A 9,206-nucleotide genomic window follows, 5' to 3' on the forward strand; every position below is an offset into this window, starting at 1 on the left:
AAAGTGTGGGATATCCTTGCGGCTATCCGCTCAAGTTCCAGCAAGGTGAGACAACTCAAAAAAAAGTTGCTTGGAGAGTGAGTTTTGGTTCCAGACTTTTCCAAAAATCTAGAAGAAGAGCAAAATTAGTTTAAAGATGAAGATTTCAAGAAAGGGAGAGCATTTTTAGTTATAGGCGGGATCATGTTTAGAAGAAATTTTAGAGTATGGCAAGGTTAATAGCTCAAGGATCAATCAAGTTAAGAGGAAGATTTGGAGCAAAAGAAGTATGATTAGATGGATGCTATATCAAGTCTAGAAAAGATCGTGATTGAAGAACTAATTGATTTTGAAGTTGCTTAGGAAGACTCAAAGGATGCTACAGTTATTCCAATTGTAGAAATTTACATTATGGAGTCAAATCAGGCAAAAAAAATTTGTATTGAAGTTATCCAAGATATGGATATTTATTTTGGAGAAAAGAATTTTGTATTGAAGTTATCCAAGATATGGATATTTATTTTGGAGAATTAGTCAGCCATGTTGATGAAGAATTGATTAATTTTAAAGTAGTTTCAGAGATTAAGCATCAAGAAGACATGTTTAGTGTAGATGATTTATATTATACTTTGGTATTTGACAAGGTTTTTTGATGCATCCATTAATTTTGAAGCTACTTCAAAGTTGAAACAGTTAGAAGACTCTATGCATAAGGATTTGATTCCGTATTTAGGAGGTAATTATATGCGGATTGATACGCCTCCAAGTAAGTTACAACTCACTAGAAAAACTAGCCAATCAAAACATACTATGGCTCTAACACATGGTGGATCAAGAGTGGTCACTAGACTAGCCCAGCACCATACTACCGAGCTTACCTATTGAGAGCTCTCTATAGTTGGTTGCATCCTTACTGGGGGGGACCTAGTGATCATTGCGATACCATCCATGTGATAGGCATGATGTCATCCGCATGCAAAGCATTTATGCTCGATATCTAGGCTGTATTCAAACCAGTTACTTCTAGTCAACCCACGTGCCCACATCCTCTGGTGAAAGGTAAACTTCTCAGCTCAATATGCATAAAAAAGGAGAGGTAAGCAAAAGAGAACACTCTTACAACTTGAGAGATTACCTTCTTTTGTTCCCTGAGTACTACTCTGATTTAGGCATCGTAGGGTCCTCAACTGGATAAATTTCGGTAGAGGACTTCCTTACTCTGTGCTATTTCAGGTTGGAATACTGCCATTCGATAAGGATCTCAGCCACAACGACCGAGTGCCGCTCGTCTTCTCCAATTCCGACTAAAGCAGCCAACCACTGAGCTCTCTAGTATCGTCACATTTATTGTCGTGGTGCCTAAAACCAGTCAGTTTTCAGTAGCATCAGATTGGTGCTAGAGGAAGGGTCCAGCCCACCCTAGGAGGTTTGGTAGGATTGGAGTTTTTTTTTCTATTGGTTGGAAATTTTGTTCTCGGAAAGATATAGGTACTATTATGTAACATTCACAAATCCTTCCAATCTTTCTGTAATTATGTAAGTAGCTTTTTTTTTTCTCTTTAATAAAAAAGAATTATGGGTGGCTTTTTGCCTCTCCTACCCCTAAAAAAAAAATGCAAGATCCACAAATTAAGTTTCTCATATAGAAATTGAAGACTGAGTTGCAGAGCTCTTCAAATTAGCTTCTAAAAGCATGTCTATCAGAATCACAATCATGTTACTACAAACTACATAATGAAAATTTCCTGGAAGCTAAACATTGTGTCATATATCAGCATACTTGTGGATTGGAGTAGTCTTAAGTTTTTTGCTAATGAGCGCCACAATGGAAGTGTTCAAAGTAACTTCAAGTTGTTAGAAGTCACCTCAAAGTTCTCTTTTGGTCATAGTCTATGGGGGCAATTCCCCTAAGGATCCTCTCTTTTCGCAAAATTCAAACGCGCACGCAGCCGAATCTCGGGTCGCGTGCGCATTTAAATTTTTTCAACAATCTCCTACAAAAATTTAAATAATTTTAAAAAGCAAAATAAAATACTGGATATGTTATATTATGTAATAGGTGGAGGTACCTTTTAGTTTGAACCTTTACTTAGTGACAATTGATTACATCTATGGAGCCAATGTGGTCTTAACCTTGAACCTCAGTCCATGGCTCAGAATAAATCAACAACACACATAATATAGCCTGATCTGGGTTCTAAGTAGGTTGCGCTAATATGCCCATGCACAGATATCTTTCATGTGCTTTTTAGAGAATCACCCATTTTTCATAATCGCGGCCTCACGACTGTACATATAGGTGAGTCCTAATAAAGAAGCTAGTAAGGAAGCTCCTGCCTCTTGGGTCTCGGAATCATTAAGAGTTATAAAAACGAACTCATCCTACCGCTTGCTTTTATGAGCACTAGCGCCATAGAGATGAGGAAAATATAAAACATTGCTCTTCTTAGTTACACTCCGGTTTGTTTCTACCCATTGAATCTTTTAAGGTTGGGTTTCCACAGTGGTGATCTATCTTTATGGGCTAAGTCTCATTCCCCTCGACGACTCTAGAACTACTGTTCTAGACAAACCTTTTGTAAGCTGATCAGCCAAATTATTTTCTGATTTTACAAAATTCAAAGCAATAATGTTATTTTTCAATTTATATCTTAATGATTTATGATGCACTTTTAAGTGCCTGTTCATTTTTATATTGGCATTTTTTTGGTTGCACTTATCTATTGAGATTTATAGTCATAATATAAGGAAACAAGTGGTAAAGGTGACTCATCTATAGGAAGGTCTATAAGTAGATCTCTTAGCCACTCTCAGCCTCAGTGCTAGTGGTGTCTAAAGCTATCAGTTCAGACTCCATAGTATTTTTAGATATCAAGGTTTGTTTGATGGATTTCCAAGACACAACAACACCTCTTAGAAGAAAGACATATCCTGTGGTAGATTTAACATCTAAGGTATCGCTAATCTGGTTGGCATTACTATAGCCTTCAAAAATAGTAGGAAACCCACTAAAGTGCAAACTATAGGACTTGGTACCCTTAAGATAGCTAAGGATCCTCTCTAATATTGTCCAGTGATCTCTATTTGGATAAACAGTATATCTGCTAAGTCTATTCACAACATATGCTATGTTTGGCCTGGTGTAGTTTGCTAGAAATCCTAGTGAGTCTATAATTTGAGCATATAGGTCTTGAAGGATAGGAGTTTCTAAGTTCTTTTTAAGGTGTGTAGAGGGATCAAAAGGAGCAGAGGCAGGTTGACAATCAGTATAATTAAATTTATTGAGAATCTTGTCAACATAATGACTTTGAGATAACTTAATACTATTTGCACTTCTAATTATTTTGGTATTAAAATTAAGTCAGCTTGTCCCAAGTCTTTCATATCAAATTTATGACTTAAGAATTGCATTACTTCATCAACTATCTGAAGATCTATCCCAAAGATTAATATGTCATCTACATAGAGGCACAAGATCACAAATTTATTTTCAACTCTCTTATAGTATACACATTCGTCTGTACTATTGATTTCAAATCCAAATGTCAGTATGGTTTCATCAAATTTCAAATGCTATTGCTTGGGTGCTTGTTTAAGATCATAGAGAGATCTGATTAATCTACAAACTTTATTTTTTTGGCCTGGGATTATAAATCCCTCTAGTTGGTCCATATAAAATTTTTCATTTAAGTCTCCATTTAGAAAAGCTGTTTTGACATCTATTTGATGAATTACTAATCTATGGATGGAGGCTAATACTATAAGGACTCTAATAGTCGTAAACCTAGCTACAGGTGCATAAACATCAAAGAAATTTACTCCAAGTCTCTGAGTAAAACTCTTGGCAACTAATCTAGCCTTAAATTTATCTATAGAGCTATCAGGTCTAAGTTTCTTCTTAAAGATCCATTTGCACCCTATAGTTTTACAGCTAGAAGAAAGATCAGTCAATACCCAAGTATTGTTTTGAATAATTGACTGCATCTCATTGTCTACAGCTTTCTTCCAAAAAGGTGAATCCAAGGATTTCATTGCATCCTCAAAAGTAGTTGGAGAGTCCTCTATAAGAAAGATATAGAAGTCATCTCCAAATAATTTTTTTATCCTGGATCTCTTACTCCTCCTAGGTTCTGCCTCTACTTCTACTTCTCTTATCCTTATTCTACTAGAGCTACTAGCTATACCACTATCTACTCTAATCCTAAGTGAAAAGGTATCTTCAAAATATGTTGCATTTCTGGCTTCTATAATAGTGTTGTTACTAATATCATTTTCTTCTGAATTAATCACCAGAAATCTATTGGCATTACTATTGGCTGCATATCCTATGAATATGACATCCACTGTTTTAGGCCCTATTTTTTTCTCTCTTAAAATCAGGTATTTTCACTTTTGCCAAACACCCCCACACTTTTAAATAGCTAAAATTAGATTTTCTATGTTTCCAAACTTCATATGGGGTTAGATCATTATTTTTGGAGGAAATTCTATTAAGGATATAAAAGCTGAAACTAGAGCTTCCCCCCACAAATTCTCTGGTACTCCTGAGCCTGTACTGCTCTTCAATCTTAATGGAGTTCGAAACTTGGGTTAGGGTGAGACCTCCTTGGGTATGGCACAGAGTTATAGCAAAATCAAACCAAGAATTAGGTAGTTTATCATAAGATAGGCTACCTAGAATGATTCATCCAAATTGGTTCTATTAGCTCTAAGCTGGTGGATTAGTATTTCAAAATCATGGATTTGGTCATTCATAGATTTTGAGTCCACTATCCTAAAGTTATTGAAGTCGGAGGCCTTGAACCTCTTTACCCTTGTTGCCCAGTGAATTGGGTTTTAAGTAATTATTGCAAATAAAAACTTAATGAGTAACTAATTAAACCTTATTGCAAGTGGATTAATTAGTTTACTATATGCAGTGAATGAAGGGAATGGAAGAGACAATGAAACAATCACAAACACAAGAGATTTTATAGTGGTTCGGAGCTAACCCTTGCTCCTACGTCCACTCCCCAAGCTTCACTTGGGAGTTCACTATAATTCCTTGGATTACAGCCGGTTGTTTTACAAGCTCACAACCCAACTTGTTGTTTTACGAGATCACAACGAACTCGGTCGGTTTTCACAGGCTTACCGACTAGAACCACCCGATTGTTTTTTCGGGATCACAATCGAATCCTTACACGTTGGTTTTACCCTCGGCTCACCAACCAACCTTAACACCCTTGATTCAATCCCCTGATTGAATCAAGCAAGAAAAGCAGTTTGAAAAGAGTACAAGGATAGCTTCTAGAAAAGCAAATATAAACAATATGAATAAAGAATAGTTAGAAGCCCTCAAACAGATTTTTGGATGTGAAGTAAGGGGCTTCTCGAACTCTGCAACTCCTCTTGAGTGTGCTGAAGATTTGCTGTCAGAAGGGAGCCTCGAATGCGAGAAAGACGTTTGGAGGATGGACTTCAATGCATTTCTTTCTTCTTTCTCTTGTATTTACTCTTGAGTGGCTTTGGTAGGTAGAAATTCCTTTTGCTTTGAGTGAAGTCTCTCTCTTGATGTCTATTACTGTTCACTCTGGCTATTTAAGCAATCCCCATCGAAAACTAGCCGCTAGACACACTTTTAGAGCCATTCTGCACAATCTGCAACTCCTGACACAGTGTCCGTTGGGTGATGAGAGCACAAAAGTACGACCTATATGTCACCTAAATTAGTATTGTTGCTAACCGATAATGATAAATTCACTGGATTAATATTATATTTGGGTTTGGCACAGATTTTCATAAATTAGAGATAAAATGCGCATTGAGTACAAATTTGACTAAAGAAGGATCCCTTCCCAGATCCGACCCGGTTGAAGATCGGGTCGGGTCCGAGTCGGGTTCGGGTCCGAATCGGGTCCAATTTCCTTATGCTTTTAGGAAAGAATTTTGGGCAAATCTAAATTGACCATATCATAACTTTGAGGTGCTAGGTGACCCATGACTTGAAAGACTTGCAATTGACCTCCAGTCAGAACAGATGACCCTACAAGCCAAATTTCATATCATACTATTTTTTTTTATATGACTAATTGGACGGAACTTGGTGTCTCCCAGCTCCCTCTCAGGAGGGCAAAGAAAGGCCCAGACCTTCTTCCAAAATTCAATTCCATTGCAGAAACTGGCACATGACCCAAGCCATCTTCAAGCATCCACCGCATCCCCAGCTCCTTCCAAATCCTCCACGCCAACGCAGCCAAGCTCCATGTCGGCTCCTCCCCGGCGATCCCGCGTCCGTGAAGGAAACCCGAGCCTCCCAAATCGGCAGCCATCAAGGAGCCACCTCACGGATCGCGTCCAAACCTCGGATCCCGCCATCATCCCGCCCGGATTCTTCCGCATCCAAGCATCCGTGCCAGCTCGGCCGTGATCCAAGCCGGATGATCCCACGGCAGCTCGTCCCAGCTTCTCAGCCATGCGCCCATTCCGGATTCCCAGCGAGCCCGTGATCCTTCTTCCGCATTCAACGCCCAGCTCCTTCCCAAATCAAGCGTCCACACATCAACCTCCCGTGATCCCAGCAGCGCCCAAAGAAGGAACTCCGCGCCTCCCTTCCGCATCAGGCGTCCGGCGATCTCGCGTCCGTGGCCAAAGAGGGAAGCCGTCCGGAGCACGCCCACCATTTCCTCGTCCATCCCAGCATCCCAGACGACCCATGATTCCATTTCAAGTGCATCCGCGGCTATAAGAGGGGAAGGAGGAAGAGGAAGAAGGTGTGCTCGGTTGGGGATCGGCTCCAAAGAACAGAGGAGGGGGGAGAAGTCGAGCGAGAGGAAGAAGTTGAGTGCTCTGTTTTCAGATTTGAAAACAGAGCATTACATTTCTTTTTTTTTAATTTATTTTAGTTGTTTTTCTTTTAAAGGTTATATTTTTAATTGGTGTTTAATCGTTCTGTTTTGGGTATCATGTTGTTCTTATTTATTTATTTTTAGTTTGATTGAGAGTAATGTTTTTAGTAAGAGTTTTATTTTGAGAGCATGTTGTCTTGGGGTTTTTAGTTTTAGTTTAATAGAGAGATCTATTTATGCTAAAGTTTTTAATTTCTATTATTTTTAATTTTCGTTCTCCAAATTCTGTAATCTTTCTTCTTTGTTATGCAATACAATTAAATCTTCCTTCATGCAATTTGTGTTCGCTTCAATCTTCTTATTTTATCCATTTTAATTTATGCCAAAACTCTTCTTTGATTAATTAAATAAATGCTTTTTGAATTTAAAAACCTGTCTTTTAGTTAATTTCAATAAAAAAAATAATTCTCCAGTAGACTAGAGAATTCATCATCATCCCCGATATAATGTTTTTCTTCTATTATTCAAAAATCGATTTTGAATCCGAGTGAACGTTCTAATTTTTATGCAACTCCAATCGCCTCCCTGTGGATCGACCTCTTGCAACCGCTATTCTTCAAGTAGAACAGGTAAGAGTAGAATTAAATTTAACTCTTGTCCGTCGGTTCTAACAACGATCTGTCTAGCGTATTTTTAGGTGGACAGGAATCGGACGAACAGAATTTTGGCGCCGTTGCCGGGGAGGCAAATCGAGAAGCAAGAACGATCACGAAGATCAAATCAAATTTTGGATGCCCGGAGTAAACGTACTCCGGTAGTAAGTTTTTATTTTTATTTTTATTAATTTTCCTTATTTTGATAATTTCTAGTTAATAATTTCGTAGTTATTAAATTCTGAAATTTGAAATTCAAAATTTAAAATTCAAAAAAAATTAAAATAAAAAAAATTCAAAAATTCAAAAATTTTCTAAATTCAAAATTTGAATTCTGAGATTCGAAATTTGAAGTTTAAAAAGAAAAAAAATTTTAATTAAATCAAAATAAATATAAAAAAAATATTATTTTTGCTAATAATTGATAGGGTGCAATCCCCCGAGGTTATCATACCTCTATTGGGACTCCTCACGGAGTAATCTCCAGAGCTTATTCAACGGGCATTCGGAGATTGACTGACGTATAAGGATTAGTTTTAGTTTACATTCAAGTTATTTCTATATAAAAATTTAAATATTAAAAAAAAATTAAGAAAATAGTAAATATATAAAAAAAATAAAAAAATAAAAAAAATTTGCTTGCTCATTTAATCAATACAACCTAATGACATTGCATAAACTTTAAAAAAAAACATTGATTATTTGCTGCATTTAGTATTAAGCATTTGCATAAAATAATTTAAGGGCAAAACCCATTAAAAAGATAAGGTCGGGAAGTCATTACCTGTCCTTAGCCCAAAAATCACCACCTTGCATACTTATCCTAAGCCAAATTAAATTAAAATCAAATTAGACATTGGCCTTAGGGTTTTCGAGCTCAATTAGGCTCTTGGAAAGAAGCAGCTGAAAGCCACTCCAGTGAGGATTTAGTAATTGGTGATGTCTAGGAAAGTTTTACAACAGTGAGAACTGTTACGGGTATTGTGGTATTGGTGTATCCCTTCTGGCACCACCACACACCCCGGGACTTTCCTGGTCACTGGTTACTGGATCACTTAACTGGTAAGCTCAAGCTTAATCTGAAAGGGAGATTAGGAGCCGTCTAATCTAGAGAGAATTTCAGGAACTTTTTTAACCTGATAAGTCTCTATGCAACTAGATTTAAGAACCTACTAAACCTCACTTAGCTCTAAGACTAATAGGGTCAAATTGTTGTGTGGTGTTGATTGTGGTCATCTTGGTCTAGCCCTTCTTCTTATCTTTTAGGATTTCATTTTAAAAAAAAAAAAAATGAGTCTAATTAAGTTGTGGAAAATGTATGCATGGTAGAAGGTCATTAAGGGATAAGTTAACCCCATTTGATCCTGAGATTGACAGAACTTTTCATCACAACCTGCGAACTGTAAACCAACCGTCGATCTCTACAATGGGTGAACATATTAGAACCCTGAATGAATTGTTTGCACCCGCATCCGCTAGTCCCCCTACCTGCATAGTATTACCGATTAATAATGCAGCCCAATTCGAGATTCGGGCTGCAACAATAAACATGTTACCCAAGTTTCATGGGTTCGAGAGTGAATAACCCTACATTCATCTGAACAAATTTTTGACAATCTGTCAAACGTTTAGAAACCAAAACTTAGATGAAGAGGGTATTAAATTAAGGTTGTTTCCCATGACTTTAGAGGATTGTGCTGCTGCATGGCTGTATTCCCTTGCTTCAAATTCCATCACATCATGGGAA

Source organism: Phoenix dactylifera, chromosome 10, assembly GCF_051530095.1.
Source record: "Phoenix dactylifera cultivar Ajwa chromosome 10, Ajwa_hap1_PhDact_Kaust_v1.1, whole genome shotgun sequence".
Lineage (NCBI taxonomy): Eukaryota > Viridiplantae > Streptophyta > Magnoliopsida > Arecales > Arecaceae > Phoenix > Phoenix dactylifera.